We start from the raw sequence: 23902 nt of genomic DNA, 5'->3' as shown, positions 1-23902 counted from the left end.
AAGTGATTAAATATCCTTTGATTAGCAAAAATCACACTTGACATCTCAAAATATTTGCTTCCTTATATGGAGAATAAAGATGAACCCTAGAGAAAGCACAAAAGCCTTTGAGAATGTTGCTGCTGAGATCTGTAGTATAAGGCAAAGACCTCTCAGCTATTGACACCTCCAGACTGCCTTGTCCCAGGGCAGGAGTGGCTGTCTCCCAGATGTTGATGTTTGAACAGTGCTTTACATAAATGTCATGTGCCCTGTTCTTGTTTTTAAGAGAAGCCTGGTTACATTTATTAACATGCAGACAACATGTATACTAGTCTTTCTCAATGGGATGCTGTCATTTATCACCATAAAACTTCGGGCCACTAATTTCAAGCAGGCATGGAGCAGAGGCTGGAAATACAACCTCGATTCACAATTTTCATATTCAGGTGTCCAAAACAATTACCAATTAACAGGAACACTTTGGCTGGAACTTCTGGTCTACTGCCTTATGCTCCTGAAATGAGCCTGTAGGCAATCTCCCCAATAGCAGAAAACAGATATGGCTGCTGGAGAGAGGGGGTGGCTAACGAGGTCTGTATTTCCATCTGCTGATAGGTCAGAAACACTCCACTCTACATTTAATTAGAGAACATCCTGTGTTGGAAGGGACCCACACGTGCTCTCTGGTTTCCCTTGCCTGGTGTTGAGTGACTCAGTGCAACTCCAGAGGGATGCTGAAGCACAGTGCTGTTTAACACTACAAGCAAAATGGGCACCATGACCTCTGCGTGGCCTTGGAGCAGCATGGGAATTATTTCCTGCTCTCTGCAAGGGAAGATGCCTTCAGATTTTGTTAAATGATAACAAGGAAAGGGAGGCCTCTCTGGCTTCGGCAATCCTATCCCTCCCACTGGGCTTTGCTAGCGATGGCAGAGTTGAAACACAGGTTTTATTTTCAGAACATGGTCATTTCTCATTTTGATATTTTAAAGTAAACAACTCTTGCTTCCCATGCATTATTCAAGTAGAGAGGAGTGGGTATCCAGTGTGTACGTAATCAAGCATCCAGAAAACCTCCTCAGAGCACTTCTGCTATTGTTATCGTTCTCTTCCTCCAATTATTCAACACTTCAGATATTGTACTGCGTGTTTACCCCACAGCTGTGGGGTGAAGCAAACAGGGGCTCTGTCTCTGTGAACTTCCTTGGGCAGCTTTTGCCCACAGGAGAAAAGAGGCATCGCATAGATGTGGCTGGTATCACGTTCAGATAGGCATAACCTGTTGGAAGTCGGTTTGTTTTCAAATCTTTCAATGGGAAAATATCCATTTCAGAGCAGAGAACTAATGATTTTTAAACTGCCTATCAAACTCTTTTATTGCCAGCGTGTAAAGTCTTTACTGGGGTTTGAATCTGCAAGTAGAAATGCTGAGGATATTTTTGTTACTGCCAAAACATTTACATGAAACTGCTATTTAGATCAAATTATCCTGAAATTGCAAAGCGTGCAGCGATTTCAAATTAGCCAACTTGGAGAGATTACTGCATAGTGAAATGACACAGCAGAAGCCAGCAGAACACCAACATTGCTTTTGACTCACAAGAATGGCGAAAACAAGTCTATTAAGAATTCTTCTCCTTAAATGCAACTTTAAAACAGTGTTTTGCTATCAGGTAAATATCGCCTGTCACGCTCTCAGGGAGGCTGGTTAGTTCTGGCTACTGTTTCCACAACACTTTGATACAAATGGCACAGTTCAGGGACAACGGTGAGGCAGGAGATAACTGGGTATGGAAGTGACACAGGAGCAAGCTAAAGCATAGAGAGCCACGACTAGTGAAATGACAGACTGCAAATATAAAGACAAAAAGTGCACTTGGATGTCAGAGCTGGCAAGATCCTATTTATGATGCTATTTTATTTCTTTGTATCTCACGTTTATCTTTAATCAATACACTAGTTATGGAAAAGACTAAAAAACACCAGCAAGATTAGGACTGGGGCAATATAATGAATTTCAAGTCTTTGATGAGCCAACATTCAAGGTATTTAGGAGTTTTTCCTCTTGCACAGAGTTTTAAATAATGTTACCACTGCTATTCAATAGAGATTGTATTCTCTAGTGAAAGAATAGATGCATGATACGTACTCCTTCAATATGACATGTTTTACTGTGGTACAAAATCTCTGCAGTTTGAGAATCATCTGCCCACGCTTTGATGAAAGGATACTCCGCCCTGGTGAGTGCCTTGCATGCACAGAGGGTCACAGATAAGGCATCCCTCCTAGAACAATCTGATGTGCTTCTCCAGGAAAGGGGAAAAAAAAATCAAGAAATAACCCTATTTTCAGTAATGAAATACTAATTGTCTCTTCAGAGGTTGTGCTTTTTCCCCTTTTTGATGCACGTGCAATGGCAGCTATATTTGTACAACATGAAGAATGTTCCACAAATGTGCACAGCACGCAAACAATTCAGAACTATCTGTAATATCTATGTTCTATCCCCTTCGGTCAAAACGGTTTTATCTCTGTTTTCCTTAGAAGAATGAAGGAAAAGAAGAAAGCCTCTCTTGCGACGTGACATTTCCTTCGTACAAGGATTTGATTCAATGCATGACATTTTCATGCATGTCTTTTCAATGTGTGCATACAAAGCTAGTGATCTGAGGATGCTAGCAGTGATGAAGAAGCTGCCTGCCACGTCGCACCTCACTATCTGAACTACTTTTGACGCATCAGGTCTGGTGGCGTGTCTGGCATCACCCACAAGAAGAGAGGAACAAAGTTCCCCACATCTTCTCCTTTCTTACAAACTCCTGTTGATTCCAAGAGGAACAGTTAGATCTTCATCCTCCACTTCAAAAAAAATGAAGTCTAACTTATGATTAATACAGTGGAGCACTTCAGCACCTAAAAAGCTTCAAATGAACTCTGGTGAGTACAGAGAGTGTGTGGGCAATCTGAGTGACACGGGTAAACATGTAATTACTCTGCTGAATGGGGTTTTGAGTTGCATTTGGGAAAGTGTGCAGTTAGATTAAAAAAAACCAAAAACCACAGGAATTCCTTTTATTTCTTTCTATTTTCAACAAGTTTTAACAACATATTTCTTATAGTAGAGATGTGAAGAGCTACACTACTGTAGATAAAATACATAAAATGTGATACATTGAAGATTTGTAGATTAATTTCTCACAGGACCCTTTTCAGTCTGCACTATATTGACATATCTTGCCAATTTGTTTGTCTGGTCTCTCTGCGAACATAACACTTGATACTATAGGCAACGCAGAGATCTTTGATAAGCTTGCTAGTTCCTGCAGCACTCTGTGTTCACAAAGAACTTTTTGAATATAATTTTTACCTTTTGGTTTCCTGTTTAGCCAATAACAAGTTATGCCATCTCTATTTGGAATAGTTTATTTACACTAGCTTTCACGTATATGTAATGAATGAAGTTGGGTCGAAGCCATCAGCCATCTGTAAGCCACCCATGGGAACCATTTTTCAAATTAGACATTCCAACCTAATTAGGTTGACTTTCAGTGAGGAACCTATTAGAATGTGCCAGTGGTTAATGTGACATTTGCTAAGCAATACCATTTCTGTTTGAAACATCTGCAACACTGGAAAAAAATATTTTTTCCAATACATCTCCAAATATTGCACTAATTCTGTCAACATGGTCTGTAAATGGGCAACACTTCAAATTCTGCTATGGTCTAAAGGGGTAGCAGGACATAGTTTTATGGCAAATACGCAGTTTAGACTACCTGGAGCCTAACTACTTTGGAACAGATGAGTAATGTTAGAGGCTATAACCTGCCAAAAAAAGTAAATATTATCTATTCATCGTCCACTAAGAAGTTCTGTTTTATTGCTGTCCCTGCCTTTCCCAAAGAAAGTGAGATGTAGCAATCTTCTGTGGATTTTGTGGCATTCTTTTTAGGATGTTTTCCATATTCTGTAACTTGTGCAATTACGCAGAAGGCCTCCAGGCTTGTAACTGCATTCTATCTTTTTATATAGATCACCCAACTGCTGGGATGGTTGCCTTCCCTCATCTCTCTGATGCCTTTTAGGTAGCTGGACATATTGACATAAATCCAGTAAGCATCACTGGTTTTCCATTGCTGAGCCACCCCCCCACTGATAGATAAAGTTCTGTTTTGCCACATTAATGTGATCCATAGCAGTTTGATGCATTTTTTTTTTTTTTTTTTTTTTTTCAAAATAGCAGTGTCTGGAGTGAGCCACTGTTTAAATTATTATGTGGTGCAGTGGTTGTATGGATAAATTCTTTATGAAAGTCAAAGATCCCCATGCATAACTTGTTATTATGATTAGTTGCAAGCACCGCTTTTAGATTCTTGTGGTAGGATTTTCCTGTGATTTAGGCTTCGCATAACACTGTTTCCATTGCATTTAGAGTGCCTAATACAATCCTATTCACACACTTTTGAAATGCTGATTATTGTTTCCTCTTTAATATTTTTTAATATCTTCTGGGAATCTCCAAAACAGTCGTCTCAGCAACTGTCCTAATTGCTGTAAGCATTCTCTTCTCCAAAGACATTAAACCTCGGCAGCGATACGGTTTGTTTTTAAGCTGATTCTAAATCAAACCTCAGTGCAATCTGCATGGTTCAAGTTTTAAATCCAGACTTTTTTTCTTTGATCTAATGTTTTTAAGCCTTTACAGAGGTTATTTACAAAGAGAAGAAGACAGAGATCTTTAGGGAAATAGTGTCTTTTAAACAATGCTGTTGCTTTTGTAGAACTAGATTTGGTGTAAATTCAAGCTACAAACTGAAATAAAAATCAAGCTCTTCTCTGCCTCCCTCTACCTACTGTCATCTTCCATACTGCCGACGAACTTTTTAATACTTACTTTGTACTTCATAATCTTCTTACAGTGCATTTTGTTCATCCCCAGATTCTCTATGAAGGAAGATACTTAGCTTCTCTGGTTGCATGCATTATGGATGCATGGCTTTCAGATGATTTGGTTAGTAGGCACCAGCTGTCCACTTTTCCCTTTCAAAAATGGTAAGGATGGGGAATCCTTACAGTTAATCTGCAGAAATCTATGCTTGAGTTCATATGCAAGTTTGTGAAGAGAAGGGTCCTGCATTTCTAGAAAGCAGCAGTGTTTCACATTGTACTGTATTTGTGTACAATTGCTATGCAATTTTTCATCAAATAGTCACACATTGAATTTAGTAAAATGAAACCATTTGTTGTACTTATGTAGCTCTTTTTCTAATGTCAACTGCTAGTAGAGCTAAACAACCATCTTCTCTCAAAACTTCCAGCTTGTTTTGGATTTAGCCAAATACCTAGCAACAACTTAAATGTTTATACACAGCATGGCACAAGGAATTGAAAGAACCTGGTAAAAACAATGTATTTACCAGTGAACATATTCAGCTGATTTTAAGGTTCATTTCATTTCCACGAGGGATACAAGCACTTGTGAACAGAAGTGATAAACTACATGACAAATTTTGTGAATTCTCTGGTGAAAAAATGAGTATATTTGTGTGCTGCATAGGAGGAGAAAAAAGTAATATATTAGAGAAAGCTTGCATAATGAGCCGTGATGCACTAAGTTCCTTCCCACAAAACGGCCTTTACGAAATGTGTTACGTAAAATAATCCTCCAACCCTGTCCTTTGTTTTCTAACATTTTTCCAAGTTTTTTTTAAATTTTACCCCTGCAGAACAACAACAACAAAAAAAGCATGTATTCTTCCAGAGACCTACATTTGCAAAAATGAAAAACCACTGTCTTCAAGCACCCAGCTGTGTAGATCGCTGACCTCTTCTCTTTCAAGCCAAACAAAAAATTTCTATTAACCAATACGATTGTCTCATGGCAGCGTATTGGTAAAGTATCCTCTGTTTTTACTGTTCTGAAACAATTATGTTATTTTTTCTAAGGCTTTTCATTAAGAGCAAGACTTTCCTCAGAATCATCCACCTCAGGAGCTCAGAGGTGACCTGAGCCACCTTCCCACTCTCTCTTTTCCATGGGCAATACTACCCTGAGTAGGTTTTTGTACAGACTATAATGACCATTGGGCTACTTCAGTTTCCTTCATTAAAATAGCAAGGTGTTTGGACACAACAATGTCATCAAGTGGTAGAGATATATGAATTTTCTTTAGCAAGACTGCAATTTTGATTTGCTAGCAATGGCCTGTATGTATCCTTGCCTGTATCTAACACTGACAAATTAAAATACCTCACACCCCTAAAAAATTCTGTTGTAAACTTTCATCCTCAGACTGACAGCAAGCTTTTAGTAACTCAGTTTGTACTATAGATGAGAAGGAGTTTTCATCAGCCAGAAATTCCTTCCAAACTATGGATTAACATTATCCATTACGAATTACCTAATTATTATTATTTTTTTAATTGTGTGGAAAAAGAAACAAGGATTTTTTTTTACTAAATCCCTCAGAAGAGACCTAAATGCTCATTGTCTAACTGAGATCACAGATTCAGACTGTTGTCCCATTGTCCAGCATGGGTGCATGCAATAGTCTGGCCTCATAAAACAGACACTTAACCAAACAGAACCAATTAGCCCTCCGTCGTTGCCCCTGTTCACAATAGAAAAAACAGCTGATGTTCTCTTAACTTGAAACAATGGGAGGATATGCATGGGCTCTGCAAGTCCTACAAGCAAGTAACTCTTTCCAGAGGAGGACCGTGAGAAAGTAAAGCCCATAAATGCCCTTTCAGTGGATGAACTCCTGAACAGGCTTTTATAATGTGAACTCATCAGTCAGCTGTCTGCAGATGCACTTTTCTTTAGAAAATCTTAGTACAAATGCAGCACACCACTTTTTGGTGATAAACCATTCTGCTGAATAATATTCTGTCTCAGAATTGTATTCATCCCAGTATTGATTTATTCAGCAGCATCTTTTCCCCACAAAGCTCTTTTACATTCCTTACCATGCTTGCACTTCTTCCTAATGATCTCAGAATAGCAATGACCACTGATGGGAGCATGGCAAGAACTGAATGTTGTTTCTAACAAAAGCAGTAAGGCTTCATTTAAGATTAAGATGCCAAGAAAATTCAAGTGAAGAAGCTGATGAGCTCAGAAATTCAGCCTTCCCATATGAATCCAGTAATTTACTTTCTTTTGACTGTTTTCTGCTCCATCTACTTGGGATATTGCCATCACATATAACTGCTGGATATCCAGCTAGAGCTCCTGCTAGCGACGAGGCCGTGTCTCCTCCTTCAAAACTAGTGTACAGCATTGTCTCACTTCCAACCCACAAAGTTTTCCAAGCACCTTCAGGCAGGAGTTCATTGCTTGCAAGCATGAAAACACTTTGAAGAAAGAGATCTTCATTAACGGCAAAGCACAGATATCATTAACTTCAGGGAAACAATTCAGAATAAATAAAGTCATCTATTTCACTCGGTTCCTTTGGCAACTGTCCCTTGATTCTGTTGCCAATTGATGCTGTGAATTTCCTGTAGGCACGCATTCCTTATGAGAATCATTTTCCCTTCCCTATCTTCTGAATTTCCCTATAGTTTTGCAGTAGCATGTAGCTAACTCATGAGTCCACAGGTAGAAGTATATTGTTTAGATTGTTTAGTTTAGTAGCATAGAAATTAGGTTTGCAATGGGAGTTAAATGAAAGCCGGGAGTCAGCATTCTTGAATTCTTTAACCATGGACATCTCTCTTTTGATATCTTGAGATGGTCAAAGGTCTTTTTTATTTAGAACTTCTCATTGTTATTTCTCATATATAAGTGTGTTTTACTTGGATCCAGGTCTTTACAAAAGCAAATAAACATGTGCTAAACTTCCATTCATTTTTCTTATGAGATCAAAGATGAAAACCTATCCAGATGTAAACAGCTAAGCCTCTAATGAGATGATCAGTGAATAGTTTTTTGTACTGTAAGTACTTAAAATACTGCACTGAGGGCACTCTGCACTTCTGACTTGTATAGCAGGAGCCAAGCACCTAACACAAGCCAGACAAATAATTTTAGCAATTAGCTTGCAACATCAATCTCTAGTCTCTGACCTTTCTTATTCATCAGAGGCAAGCCAGATGCTCTGTTGAACAATATTAATCGTGCCTGGCACTTCTCTAGAGCCAAAGACATCACACATTGTTTTCTATTAGCAAGAGACTTTTTGCAAGAAGCAAATTCATACATATTTTCTTTTCAACAGGTTGACTCAGCCATAATAGAGATGGAAAAGTCTAGCCTGCTTCTCTGCATCATGGACATGGACATGGAAGTGGAGTCTCTACAGCAGTAACATCTTCATGGTGCTATGTTGTGCTGCTCTTCACCTTCCTGGGCTTAGCAGGTCCCTGCCTCAAGGATCTATCCACTGCACTACACTACATCCTGCACCTATTGAGCCCTGCAGACAGCCTATCCAGCCATGCACATGTAACTGGTTGAGTTAGGATTTTTTTGTACCGCTAGCGAGAGAGATAAATGTCTGTGGAGGCATAATTTGGCCGTGCTGAGCTGCTTTCTGGTAGGTCTAGTTTGTACCAAGAGAGATGGGATCTGAGGCTTGTAGATGCTCCCCTTGGGATTAGCCAAGAGCCACAACAAGGCAGGATGAACATGGCACAGAAAGTACGTATCAAAAGACAGAATGTTGCAGCTTTCCTGTTAAATGGAATTCTGCACTTACCGTCTAATTTTAAGAGTTGAAACACAGTGCACCATATTCCGTCTGCACTTAAACTGTTGTCAAGTCACTGTAACTCCAGGGAACTCCATAGAGCTTCTTCTCTAATACAGTTAAGTAAAAATTCTTCAGACCATCTCAAAAACTGTTGGTTTTTCCCCCCATGAACTTCTGTCCTTAGACAAAAGATATCAAGATTAAGTAATTACTGTAGTATAAATTTAACTGCAGCTGACTGCCCCCTACCAACCTGTGTCTCAGTTCTGCAAAAAGTAATTTCAGAATGTGAAGCAGAAAACTCCTTTCACAATAAAGATGCTGTCAGTATTATCATTTGTGCTGATCTCTGCTGACATATTAAAGTCAGCAACAGTATAAACTGAGAAGCACTTTCTTTGGCTTTGTGAATTTCACATTTTCCTAAATTTATAAGAATATCGGCAGCTCAGCTAATTTCACAGTCAAATACCTGCTTAGAAATAGTCTGTGTTGAGACACATGCTAGTCAAAATTGTAGTATGAGCTTTCCCGTTTCTTTCAGCTTTGCCAACAACAGATGTATTGGAAATTCCTCAAGGGAAAACATCCCTCCTGGAGCTCTGTGTTGTATGCATACCTTTGCACACAACCGAGTCTAAGCTTCCACTTTCTTCCTGTTTTACTTCATATTGCTCTCTTCAAAGCAACTCCAAGGTAATAACATTGAGAAAACCTTGTTATGGTTCCAGTACATAACCAGAGATACTCTACCTAATACTCTGCCTGCTTCCCAGTCAAATTTTCAGTCATTTCTTTGGTTTTCTTTCACTGACTTTTCCTTCTAATTTTTATTTATTTATTTATTTTAAATCAGGGAAAACATTAAAAAAGAAGAGTTTAGGAAATCCAGTATGTGTTAGGAAAGTTAAGTTAGAGCACTTAATTATGTAACTAGAGCTGCAGTTGAAACTGAAAGTTGTAACAGCTAAGATACGCATCACGGATAAGAGCTTCGTATGGGCAAAACAATTCAATCCCCTATTGTTTGCAGCTCCCCATGGCAGGCTGGCAGCGCTGTAAAGGCCCATTCAGTGGTCAGCAGTGTTAAGCCTTGCTCTGCCAGTGGCATCCCATATGGGATCCATCATGAGAAGTGCTGTTTGGGGAGGGGGAGGACCAGGGCTGGGGGTTACTTAGGCAACGGTCATGTCACATCATAAATGGCAAACTGTTTTAGAGAAATGATTTGGTGTGAGATCAAGCTCTGAGCAAGGATAACAGAATATTGATTTTTCTTAATAGAAAAAAAGGCAGTGACAAAAAAGTTGAAATAAATAGGAGCAGTTTTACTATAGCGTACGCTCTCCCTCCCCATTTTAGGAGACCTACCACATTTGTGATTTACAGCTGAAGCTTCCACAGCAAAGTCGGAGACACGAGCATCCATCAGTTTTAGTGAAAGTGCATCCAAGCTCCTGAAAAGATTCTAAACAAATTTCATCCCAGAACTCGTAACTAAAATAGACAAAGGAGCAGCATTAGTAAATGTGCCATACCATAGATGACAAAGTAGGGAAAATATACAGCAAGCATCACATATCTCTTTAATGTCTGTGTAATACAAGGCTCTGAGGAGGATGCACACAATGCCACCTGTTTACAAGGAGCATGTTACCAGGCTGGTGAAAGGCAGGTATGTTCACTCAGTGACTCTGCTGTGTCTCAGTTTGAAAAATAGAAATTGATTGGTGTTGACCAGGAACAAGGTGACAGTGATCTGTGAGTCTTGCAGGAGCTAGGGACTGGAAGCGAAAAGATCATCTTTTCATCTTTTTAATAGGAAACGGGGCATGGAAAGAAGACACACACTATGGGGAAGGGTTACCTACTTGATCAAACCAGTATTTACTGCGTTCAGCAAACTCTAGGAACAAAGAATGTGAGGCTTCAGATCTGCTGCTACATTTTCCATGACACCAAATGGACTTAATTTCAGGTGTCACAGAAAAGCAGGTATTTCCAGGCCTACAAGCTATTAAGTGGGACTTGTTTGTTTGTTTGTTCGTTTGCTTAAGCTCACATTTAGCAGTGGTTTTGCAATGCAATACTGCATTTATGGCCTCAAATCTGTCTGGATGGCAGCATCCTTCAGCATGCTGCTTACTCACCATAACGTGGAACATCTGCCATGAGTTCTGCATACATTTCATTTTCTTCTTTAGCTTAACCCCCCCAGGCTATTATTTCCTTCTGGCCCTGGTGAATCACAGGGTATAAGAACATAATCTGGTTTTGCTTTCTCTATCAGATGTCTTAGTGCCCTTTCTTTACTAACAGGCAATTAAAGAGCACAAACCTCAAAGTTACATGGCATTTGCTTGGAAAAACAGTTTGCTCTTATCATAATTACAAAGAACAAGTGCTTTTTGAAGACAATGAAGCTTCAGAAAAGATTCTGAGATTCAGGAAAGGCTTTAAGATACTGACAATTTCCATTCCACTTTAAAACAAAGCCATTTTTCTCAGTTTGCAATTATGAGACATAAATATAAACTTAATTGCCTAGCTGCAGAAGACATGGGTTTCTGATTGCATAATTCACAACAATTTACAGGAGCAAGCAGTCCAGACACAACCGCAGCATGGGATCTCCAACATCTCAGAGCAGTTGCCTGATACTTTCAGAAGAAGAGAAGCAGATGAAACATGCCAACAGAAGAGAGATCACGTCCACATGAGTGGTCTGCAGGATGTGGGTGCCCACAGAAGCATCCTGGAGCCCCACCAGTCATGAGGCTTATCAGTGTAACTGGGTTGGATGAACTTGCTTGCGTCTGTTCAGGCCGCTGTAAGCTCTCGTGCAGCCATGAACTGCCTTCCAGCTGGAAACCACAAATGGACAGCTGAGAGGTCAGGAGAAACCCTCTGCAGTAACAAAGTGCTTCTCCATAGTAGTGTAGTTAGACTGAACCCACCCTCTGCAGTGAATGCTTACAAAGCAGCACCAAAATATTTTTGGAATTTCCTTCTTTCTCCTTGGAATTTTCCAGGAGGAAATTCTAGTATTTATTACGTAGTTTAGCTAAAATCATTCACTTCCCATTTTTAAGAGATATTTTTGTCTTTATAATAAAAATAGGTTTAACATCTTTTTCATGAACTCAGTTTTCTATGATGGGACCTTCCAGAGCTCCCACCTTGCCCAAGAGTATGGGTATCTTGGCTTTGAATTGCATTTTCCAGCTCTTTTCATGTCATTTACTTTATCCCAGGGCGATGATTTCTCCAGATTCCTTTCATACCAGGGCTTCTCTGATGTGAAAGTCTTTTTTTTTTTTTTCCTTATGGCAGTTTTCCTATTGATAGGATTGGTCTTAACTAGCACAGCTAGTATAGAAATTGCCAGTTCTGAAAAAAAATGGGAGTAGGGAAAAAGAAGTCAGATCGCTGCATGCCAAGGAGGAGCTTTTTGGAAGTTCAGATCTCTGATTTGTAGTTTGAGCATGTTCCTAATTTATGAAAGCCATTCATTCTAGAAATAACCTCTACTTAAAACCAAACTCCTCAATCCAACACTGATTGCTGACTTTCTGCTGACAATAATAGCAGCCTTTATGAAATCATAGTTTTTATTACTGATGATGTCAAAATTAAAATGAAAACCTTATCCTGCAATAGGGAACAGTTTTACACATTTTTAAATGGTTTTATACCATGTTGGGACAAGGATTTTAAGCAAATTACTAACAATTACAAAAAACATCAGATAAAGATGTTACACTAATTTCAGATCATAATGAACCACCTTCAGTTGGTTAAGAATCAAGGATTAGCTACTTCCCTCCAATGGAATAAGCAGAAAAACAGGTACCTCTAGAGTGCTCCCCATATGAAGGGAACATTTGCACAGGAGAGAAATATTTTACTTTCCATTCGCTAGAGAAAGGTGAAATAAGCAGCTTAGGCTAAGTGCCCAAGATAATGTTAGCTGAGCTGAATCCTGCCCTGGTTCTGTGACATTTTTTTAAATAACAAATTCTACTGAAATTATCAGTGGAAGTGTCAGCCCTTAATAGGGATATAAGGCAGAGGACCGAAGACAGCTACCTTTGACACAGTGTAAAATGAAGTTTGTGGCTATTGGCAGCGTGCTTATGATCATGTAAATAAAAAGAATCCACTTAATCACGTTCTTATATATGTATATGTGTATATGCAAACATGATCCATGACACAGAGCCAATGTACAAAATTCAAACGCCTTGCAAAACCTCATGCTTCTTGCTCAGCTACAGTTTATTCAGCACTGCAGAGGAATATGGCTTCTATTACAAATCAAACATTTATTGAAGGGCAGTGCTTTGCTCCAGATTGTTTACATGAATGCTGTAGATATTCTATCCATACTCCTCATCTATCTCCCATGTCTTTTCAGATTGAGAAGCAAGTGATGTACAAAAGCCACGTGAGGGCGGTGTGAAGATGCTCACCTGCCCCAGCACCCAGCCCAGGGACAAGTGGGGTGCGAGCTGTGTTCCTGCTGGGATGTGCTGCTGGGCAGCACGAGCCCCTGCACTGGCCTCACAAAGGCATTCCTGCTGCTCTGCCAGCCAGCTGTGGGCACAGGGCCCAGGCTGTGATTTGTGGAGAGGAGATTTTGCTTTGACAGCTCGATGTCACTTTGTTTTTACATTGTTTTTACATAATCAGTGCTTTTTGTTACAATCTGCTGGCTTCAGATAACAGTGGTGAAGAACATTTCCAAGTGGAAGTGGCACCCTGGGTGAGGACCAAGACAGAATACACTCAAAGAAACCAAATATTTCTTGTTTCTTGTAATCACCTGCAATAAAGCGCTGCAAGTGTTTGCTGATAGCTTGCTCTGCAGGCAGGATGGAGTGACAGAGCTTGGGGAGAGGGGTTCTGTTGTACTTTAAACAAGCCTCTGGTTATGTCCTTCAAAGACAGATCTGCTGACAACAGAAAGTGAGATAAATATCCACAGCCTAAAGGGGTGTGTACACAGTCCTGTACCAGGCTTTGTTCAGAGAAACTCTCCATCTGACTGAACAGCAGGAGCAGGATCTCAGAGTTGGGAAAACAACCGAGCTGCTTCTCATAAGCCACTGGCTGGATTTCTACAGGGAGTCTGATAGAGAGCTACAAGCAGTGCTACATTTTTTTGGCCAAATTCAAGAGTTAAGATGACAGCAAGCAACACAAAGTAAGCCCAGGCATTTAAGACTCATTCGTGAAACTCGTCTGGTGGCTGATCCCACAGCATGTCCCCAGTCACACTCACTGCATAAGCTTTGCCGCACACACCTGGAGGCCACCATGAATACAGCAGCATCACTGCCATGATACCGCTAGTGGCACCGCCTCCACAGAAGGGACGTAATTAGCAGAGAAATGGCTCTTGGTGCAATTGGAAAGTAGACAGATACTCTTTTGGATTTCAGTTCATTGCCTTGTTGTTGTCAAACCAGTGCCTGATGTTCCCAGACCCCACTCTGTGACTATTCCTTTCTTTCTTTCTTCTCTTTTTCCTCCTTTTTGCAGGGACTATGGCTTATTCTGATTCACTTTATTTCTATCTCCTGAAGTGGCCATAAGGCAGACTCCCTGTTGCCAGGGATATGGTAAATGCATGCAACATCCTGCCACAGGAAACAATCAGAAGAACTGCATTTGTGCCCGGTGTAATGGTGCAGCAGTCGGCAACGCCAGGCGGGGAGCAGGACTCACAAGCTGTGCAATTACAGAAAGGCTTCTCATTAAAGAAAGTGTTCCTGGAAATAGCATTCAAGGAGAAAGGTACAGCTTGTATTTGTAAAATGATTGCTTACAATGATTTCATGTACAAACTCAAGTCAAAGAATAGAGTAGCATTGACAAACAGGTCAACAAGAAATCAGCAGGCAATACTGCAGCATGGGAAATATTAGATTTTTTTTCTTCCCTAACCACAGAGCCTATTAGGAGATTAACAACCTCCAGTTCTCAAACATATACCTGCTTTACTAAAATTTAACTAGCGAGCAACAATATTTTGACTGAGGGAGCTGGGATTGTTCAGTCTGGAGAAGAGGAGGCTCAGGGGAGACCTCATTGCACTCTATAACCTGAAGGGAGACTGCGATGACGAGGGGTTTGGCCTCTTCTCCCAGGCAACGAGCAGGACACGGGGTAATGGCCACAAGTTGTACCAGAGGAGATTTAGGTTAGACATGAGGAAGAACTTTTTCTCTCAGAGTGGTCAGGCACTGGAATGGCTGCCCAGGGAGGTGGTGGAGTCGCCATCCCTGGCAGTGTTCAAGAGGTGTCTGGCTGAGGAGCTACGAGATATGGTTTAGTTTGTGGTAGCAATGGTAATGGGAGGGTGGTTGGACTAGATGATCGTGCAGGTTGTTTCCAACCTTGTGATTCTATGATTCTATGAACAGGAGTGATGTGCAAGGTAGGCCTGGGGGCTGTGTCACTCTGATCCAGAACAAGAGAAGATCTGTCCCATTGGAGCTGTGTTTTACCCAAGCAAGGTTCAGTAACTTTATATGATCAAACAGATAGAGGAAAAAGTCTCACTGAGGGTGCTGAAGGGAAACTCAAGGCATGGTTTCTGCGTGTGTACTTCTGGATTTGGTGTTTATTTAGCTCAGTATGTGGAATGTAACTTCTGCACTAGAAGTTATTTTGGCAGTTTCTAGATCTCAGGAATTCAAGAAAACTGAGAAAGCAGGTTCAGTGTGCTCCAGTTTCATGGCCCAATCTGGTCTACACATACAGGTACAGAGTTGAAGGATTTCATGTAAGATACTGCTAGGAGCCCTGTGCTCCTCAGCTCTGCCTTGATCATAAGCTACAAAAATCAACAATACCTTCCCACGAGAGAAGAATTAATTAAATTAGGCTTAATTAATTAGTGTCAGTAAAGCAGACGTAAAAGTTATGGTGGAAGTAAATAAGTGCAAATTATTATTTTCTCTGCAGATTTATTTCCTGAAATCTCTGTGGACATTTTCAATGTTGCTGTTGGGAACGCTGCTAGGAAGCACTCAGGAATACACTGCAAACTGTCAGGGAACTAATGAACTTTAATATGTTTACATGTATCAAAGCAAACAGGAAGCAAAAGTAGTTGCTTAACCTGCTGTGGAATTATGGTGAAATGTACCCCGAAGACTTTACATACACACCATGCCACATCATGCGTCACAAAAAAGTTTGTGAGGTTTATTTAAAATGTTTTACACCTTATAACCCCACTGAGGATTTTGTATCACCTACGAAGGCCATTCTTCTATACAATACAGGAGGGGAGATTACAGAGGCTATGTTAGTCTGAGCTGTTTCACATGAAGATAATAAATAGTCAGCTATTTTACTCTGTGTATTTGCAGGAAATACAGAAAAATGGGAATGGAAGAATAAACACTGGCAATTGTAAAGTTATTTACTGTAAGGGTCTATGCAGTGTGCATTCTACAAAGGCTAAATGGGAGTCTGAAAAAAACAGATTTGAAGCTACACCAGACTGGAACTGCATGAAGCGTCAGAAAGCAGGCATATTAGCAATGAAATATACTGTCAGTCCAACCTAGAAATCTGGCCATTATAATGGATCTGCAGAGAAAAACTTCCACACCCTGTAGGTAGTGAGGACAACACAAACTTAATGTAACAGACACTGGAATAACACACCATATTTGGAAACAGGTAGACAGAGAAATTTCTGAGGTGCTTTTCTAAATGTCTTCAAAATGTCAAAGGCAAATTAAGCTGATGAGAGATCCTAGCTATAAAAGCAAGAGGGGCTGTTTACATACTAGGAGAAGCAGGCCAAATACTAAGAAAATAAGAGTATCCAGATGAAAGATCAAGTGCCATGCCATACTATGTTGAGAGCAATAACAGAGCTGACACATCCTACAGAGGTAGCCATAGAGGCATCACTTTCCAGTCCTCAGCTAATCCATGACATTTTTATCGTTTTCTCTCTCCTTTTGCTCAGAGAAAATGGGATCTGGGGTTTGCACAAATGTTTCAATACATGCAACTGATCACACACAAGCTTAAATTTAAGCAGGTGCTATATAGTGACTATAGGAAAACTTCTTGGGGTTCCCAGCCTAGCACATATTTGAACAGATCTTCCAAGAAAAAAGCATTTACTCAAGTTTGTCAGAGAAACAATCACCTATTATCTGCCTTGGACCCTTCCCCACACTTCCATCACCTGTTTCAGATAATTTCCAAAATATCTTTATTCTCTTCTGGCAGACAGTACATGAAAAGCTTAGAGCAAGCTGGCCACAATTTGGCCACAGAGGGAATACCAAAATGAGAACCAGTGGGGTGATATGGCTGCAGTCCCTACTACTGGATCCATAATCAGATGAACCACTTCCACCCTCTTGCCCTGTACGTACAATTGGCCTGGTTGCTCCAAGAAAAGGCAGCAGGACTGACTTACTGCACTGTATAAATGTGTTTATAGCTTGGCATGTGCACGTTTATGCTCACTTTTTTCCAGTGTAGATTTCAAATAAGCCATTTGCTCAAATAAGTCTATTAACTTTAAAGCACGTAAGGCTAAAACTGTATTACAGGAGGCAAGCTTTGGGGGATGCAGCTCAAAACAGCTAGGAAGGGTATCTGGAGTCCTCTACCACTGATTGACTTTTGAGCATCATTGGTGGGAAAGTAATTATGAATTCAGATGGGCTTCTGTCGCACAGCCTGGAGCGAGACCTTTTAGATGCTGAGCCCATGAAGAAACTGAGCACGAAGCGGCCATTAGTGTGTTCAGAAATTCAGGATCAGAAGGTTCTTCTAAAGGTAATGTTTGTCCAGGCTTTCAGGTACCACTGCAGGTAAGACCTTGGCTCATGAATGTGCCGATTCTGAATTAACACTGCTGTCTCTTTTCAGTTCCTGCATTCAAAAACCTGCTACCACATAGCACTAGCCTGTAGAACACAACATTGTTCTCCCTCTGGATTGTTTCCCTGTTGCCTACTGATTTTTTTTTCTTCTCTATTTGAGGGCAGCTGTAGTAAATAGTGCTTCTCTTCTGCTGCCTGTTCCTTCTGATATTTGATGGGCCCTTCAGCTTGTTCATTCCTCTAGTTTTCGTGTTTTTTTGTTTTTTTTTTGTAAATGCAGGTTTGTCTTCCAGATTATTTCATGATTTCCAGAACTGCTGGTTTTCCTTTGCTTTACTTTTTTTCCAAAGTGCTTCCAATTAAAAATCCAAGGGATATAGTATTACGGGAGGCATTGTTATTAAAAAAAAAATCGTTTTGGACTTAGTAGTAAATGGGAGACTTGCTCCTTGTTTCCCTGGTACAGATTTCAAGTGTTGATAAATGGGCATAAGACACTTGGAAATTAGTTTTTTATATAAAGAAAAAGTTAGGGGGGTTGGACTCGATGATCTCTGGAGGTCTCTTCCAACACCTACAATTCTGTGATTCTGAGATTCTGGTTTGACTGAGCTGCATGTTACTTTGGCTGCACAGACCCACCTAATTTCTTGGGCTTGTTAGAAGAGCTCTTGGTTTCAGCCAATATTAAACCAGAATACAACCCATTCCTTCCTCTTCTAGTAACTTTGAATCGTCACATTTCACCAAGTCTCTGCTGACGTACATGAGGATCAGCAGCCCTGAAAGCTGCTGGGGGACCATGTCTCTGCATGGCATTGGATGCTTTCATGCCTAACAGCAATTCTCAGCCCAGCAGGCACAGTTAATCAAGCAGAAAGTTTTAGCAGACCCCTAAGTGCAGCCTGTAATTACCTATACCTGTTTCAGATGAGCTCCCTCCAGCTAAGGAATGATACTGTGTTCTAGTTGCAAATAAAAGTTTGACCTTATCTGGAATAAAAAAAAGAACACCTTCATGAAACACCATTGAAGAAAAAAAAGAAAATGATTTGAAAAGAACAGAATTCAATTCATGTAAATAAAATTTTGGGTTAGTGCTGGAAGTAAAATAATATGTTAGCAATATGTACTAAACTGTGGCACAACCTCCTAAGGAAAGTGAGCGATGGAGTCCCAAGGTCTGAAGAATCACAGATGCTTCAGGCAGAGCTTCAGGAAAGACATGCCTGGGGAACAGCATGGGCTGACTGTAGAAGTGCAGGGACAGAACACGGCCACAAATTTTTGCTCAGACGTTTGCAATGATGCAAATACATAGTAAATGGAAATGTACATGGAACATATAGCTGTCCTGATTTAAAAGCTGTGCATATTTCCATTTAAACTAATGGGAATTTTACCGCTTAAAATAACATTAAGCCATCAGGAGACATCAGTGAATTTGGCTGACATTTTTCTGTCTGATCCCCAGAAAACAGTCCCTTAACAATTCTTCAGACTTGCAAGGACATGATTTTGACATTTCTGCAAGTTTGGACATGATTATTACTAGGTATCTCTTTTTCAAAATCCTGCTTTAAAAACAAACAAACAAACAAAAAAAGCAGTCTCCTCTTGTTTTACAGTTACTTCTAACATCTAGCTCTAATAGGTACAGACAGGAAATGAGACACAAAAGCAAAACATTTATCTCTTTAGCTCTGGATGAAAAGAAAAATACATGGACTTGCTATGGCATACAAACGATATGCATTTCTGGGCTTTCTTTTGAATATGGGCGAGTTTGCTCATAGTTTCTGGTGGGTAATGAGAAAGTATCTTCCAGTCTGCAGTTGTCTGGGGAATTCTTTTTTCCAGTAGAGATTTTGAGCACAATATTATCACAAGTAATAGACTGGTCTGGGAAAGCGTGGCAGCTCTGTGAATTGGGAACTGCTCCCTCTCCAGCCTGCCATCCATTACCAGGCAGTGTCTGCCCACTGCTTTTCGCACCAGAGTGCTGTTTGTGTGATGTCTGAAATAAAAATGTCTATGCGCCAAGGTCAGGATGTGATGCCCCATTCCCCATGGAGCCTGACTCATGTTGCTTTCTGACAGCCATCTGAAAGAGCTGAAGACATTATGAAAGGATACAGTTTTTAATTAAAAATTATAATGGTCCCTTGTCACACTGTGACATGAACTGGACTTGCAAACTTTAGCGGATCACCCAAGTTTGGGAAACGGTATTTTCACTGCAGTATTCCTTGGACCATAGAAAACACTGTACAGATGTTTGTTGAAATTCAAGGATTGTGATGAGTGAAAATTCACTGAATCGGTTTCATATGACATTCAGACACTCAACTCCACGTACAGTGAGGAGCAGTGGACAACTGAGGGCTGCATCCTGATGGAGCGAGTGCTGGAACAACAAGCACGATGCCATCTTCCCTGGAAAGCTTCTTCCCAAGCCTGGGGAGAACACCTGTTGTAGGGTAAGCAGGATTGCTTTGCAGACACCCATACAAAACTTCATTTCTCTTTTTAACACAGGATATAGAGGCTCCTGTATTTTGTCCAGCCACTTTGACCACAGCACTCACAGTCAAGCAGCTCTTCCTTCGGGACATCAGCCATTAGGCTTTGCTGACAGACTCATTTCTCAATTTGTGTCTTACCACCACACTAGATATCCTGATGGACTCAAAAAGAGACATGGAGTAAGAATCATCCAAGACTACTGACTTTCTTCTTCTGTTCATGTGGGCTTTTCCATTCGCTGTGAATGTTTGATTTCACCATGCTGGCCCTCTTTGTACCATAAACCTCTTCCATTTCTTTCCTGTAGTGTTTCACAGTACACATTGGAAAGGCTTAGATTGCTGCACAAGCTGGGAGCTCTGATGCCAGTGGGGGAGCAGAAGAAAACTACTCTCTTGGTCCCACATCCTTTTGAAGTTACTAGCTGATATTTGCTGGTTATGTTTAATAGAGCTTTGGAATCAAAGTGGATTTTCATTTTATGTTTGTTTGCTTGAACATCAGAAAACCTGAAAGCAGGATGAGATTTCTTTCAGTTTACCAAAAAAAAAAAAAAAATTGGTGAAAAATTTTAACACATTACCTCTTACTCCAAAGAAAGGGAAGAAATTAGTGAGCTCAATTAACTAGAAAGGATACGCAGATCCTGGAGATATGGCAGCCTTGAGTAATCAAAAGGAAAATCTGTCTTGCTCTGCTGAATTGCTTTCTGAAACACAAAAGCCAAAATGCTGTGATCTTCATGAAGTTTGGGCCTTCTGATAAAACATGGATACTCTTTGCATTCCTTCATTTGCAGAGAATCAAAACAGTGCTGCAGCAAAACATGGAATCAAGAGATAGGGCATCCCTGCTATGCAAACTATGCTCAGCAGATGTCTGGTCCAACAAAAGTATGCAAATGTTTCTTGGACACAATGTGAATAGTTGTGACGGAAGCTAAATCTTTCATTTGCTCTTTATATTTTCTGCCTTTTCTTTAATTTTGTTTTCTTCTCTTCTTCCTTTGCAACTGCTAAGGAAGCATCTGTGAATTTTATTAAACAAATGTTACACATTAAAAAACCGTTGCTGTCAGCCAGAAAGGAAAATGGCAACTTATTTGAAAACAATATGTAATTGTTTTTGCTGCCTGTTGCAAGTTACACCCTTGAAAAATGATGAGGACTTATTTAGTAGCAACTGATGCTGAGGAAAAGCACTGTAAGTAAAGCAGAAAATTAACTGTTGCATTATCTTTGGGAAATAGAATACCTAGTTTCAAACAACACAATACAAATGCGCAGTATATTTTTATCTTAGATGTGTTTACAGTCACTTCAGAGCAAAAGAACAAGAGAAGTTTTCCACAACACTTTCATCTGCACATCTCAGTGTTACAGCCAGTGAGTGTTCACTGTGGCCAAATGTGCTGAAGTTCTAAAGAGCTGTGTGACAGTCCCTGGCCATCACTCTCGCTTCATCTCACACACAGCCCTTGGGACAGTGATGGGGACTCAAGTCTTGATTTACCGTTGCCTCTATCTGCACTACCTGATTTCACCAGCAGGCCTCATGCAAACATTACACCACCATCCCAGAATATGCCCAGAGGTGCAACACTGATATACCATGTCTATATGCATAACTTTAGGTTGGTACCCTCAACATGTATATTGCTGATATACAGCAACTTCTGTTTTTGTATTGTTCTTTTTTGTTTCCATCTAAACGTATTTTTGTTTTCCTTTTTATTTTACTTCTCTCTTAGTTTGTTGTTGTTCTATTTACTTTGTTTTGTGTTTTGCTTTGTTTTTTATGCTATGCATAATTCAGATTAGTACTGACAGATTGTCACAAAGCAAATCAAGAGACAAAAAAGCATCATCAATGGCAGAAAACACATGCAAACTGGCTGCAAATGGTCCAAGCCCTTCTCAGCAGGACTTTAGCCACATTAGTTCAAAGTTACCTGCTGTTTATTCAATAAATATTTCACACCGTGGGAGCTAATTTTCCCCTCCCAATTCAGGGAAAACGTATAAAAATATTTGTATGATAAATTATGGAATGATTTTATAAAAACAGGATGATATAGTATATAAAGAATTGTGGGGACTAGTGTAAAGCTTTTATCCATCCTATTCATTCAAGCGGGTGATGAACATAATTCAGAAGAACATAATCCCAGCAGAAGTTAGTTTTTAATTACAAAAACAGCAACACATCCAGTATTCACAGGATAACAGAGCTCTGAAAGAAGCTGTGTTTTAGCCATACTTCCGCACCTCTTACTTATCATCCATTACTACAAGTACCCTTTTAAAAAGTCTAGTGAACTTTCTCATATTTTTTTAAGTTACAATTTAATTTGTAATTTTAACCTCTTTAGATTCTAATTTATTATTTAAAAAAAAAAAAAAATCTGATCTTGGAATGATGTAATTTTTCTCATGAGTTGATTAAATCTTTGAAATTTCAAAATGTGGTTAAGTGAAATGCTCCTATTTCCTTCTTACCTCCAGCTCCGACAAACCGATTCCCATGGTGATTATGTTTCATTATCTGCCTTGCGAAAGTCTCAAATCAGTTCTTTCTCAGGGCAAAAACTCTCTAATGAGTCCCAAAAATCTCTGCATACAGAAGATACAAACAGTGTTCTGCAGGCTGAAGTCTCACAGAAATCTTTTCTCAGGAAGGTGCTGGGCATGATCCGCGCAGAATTGAGGCGCATCACCTAAGCAGAAAAAGTCACCTTTACTTTTACTATTGCATCCTTGAAGCAGAGAAATCTCTCTGATATTGGACTCCAAGGCTATACTGCAGAGGTTGTAATGTGCTGCTCATTGAGACTTCAATGCTTCACTATTTGGCCAAGACAAATTTAAAGAGCCTGAAAGCCAAGATCCTAGGCTTTCCTTGGCAAGAAAAGAAGCTAATGCATCCATCATGTATAAAAATTGGCTATGAAGAATTTGCCAGTGCCCTCCCACTGGTAAGAAGTTTCAATATCTGCATACAGCAGTTGATGTCATTACACCATTTAGAAGGAAACTGAAACTGGTGCAGAGCTTTTCCTAATTAAGACTGATCTACCATTACTAGAGCATAAAGATGGCTGAAACCTGTGGCCGAAGGATTACTACTCGTTTGCAGCCGGGGAAGCAGACCCCTTCCTGGGCACCCGGCATGCCACATCTCACAGGTTGCCTACATGTATGCAGGCAGCAGAGCAATTGCTGGGAAAAGCTCTGTCTCCCATCTTCCCCAAGAAATTGGTGAAACAGAGATTTTATCCCCAGTGCGCAAAGTACTTTGCAGAGGTCCAATAGAGACACCTCATCACCTCTGCCATAACACCTCATAGACCCTCGTTAGCTCTTCCCTTTTTACAGTTTTGCAGGTAAAATGGTTCACCCTGTGTAAATAACCCAAAAGTTACCAGCAAGGAAATATCAAAGTGTACAAGAAAACAGTCGAATATTAAAACAGATGCGCGTGTTCACCTTGGGGATAAGCGAGCTTCGATACAGGGCTCAACTCTGCTCCAGTTTTGCTTAATGGCGAGGCAAAGCGGTCCCAGCTCAGCAGCAGATTTCTGAGTTCACGCCAGGCTTGAGGAGAAGAGTGCTTGTCCAAGGATTATCATCAGGCCCCTCACAATCAGGTTCTCACTTGCTCCAGGTGGGCTCGATCTCATCAGCAATTCCCTGGACTTCAATTTGGAAGAAACATTTTTGTGTTTGACCTTGTATCTCTAATGTAATGTGTACGCCTACCTCACCCACACTCTTAATATCGAATCTGTTTCCTTTTATTTGAATCACATACGACGCAAGCTGGAGTAGCTAT

The 23902-nt window shown here is 40.2% G+C and overlaps 1 long non-coding RNA gene across 1 annotated transcript in view; it reads right to left on the bottom strand.

Moving 5' to 3' along the window:
• LOC128079923 (uncharacterized) overlaps window positions 1-23902 on the bottom strand; it is a 121846-nt gene that overhangs the window by 17692 nt on the left and 80252 nt on the right. The window contains exons 6-9 of the long non-coding RNA XR_008206373.1: window positions 23557-23765; window positions 22570-22787; window positions 18467-20780; window positions 10050-10175 (exon numbers count right to left, since the gene is read on the bottom strand). This is a non-coding gene — a long non-coding RNA (uncharacterized LOC128079923). The remainder of the gene's footprint in view (window positions 1-10049; window positions 10176-18466; window positions 20781-22569; window positions 22788-23556; window positions 23766-23902) is intronic.

Source organism: Tympanuchus pallidicinctus, unplaced genomic scaffold, assembly GCF_026119805.1.
Source record: "Tympanuchus pallidicinctus isolate F22 unplaced genomic scaffold, pur_lepc_1.0 scaffold2, whole genome shotgun sequence".
Classification (NCBI taxonomy): Eukaryota; Metazoa; Chordata; class Aves; order Galliformes; family Phasianidae; genus Tympanuchus; species Tympanuchus pallidicinctus.
Note: the sequence above shows the minus strand (reverse complement) of the source record. Positions and strands in the feature narration are given on the sequence as shown.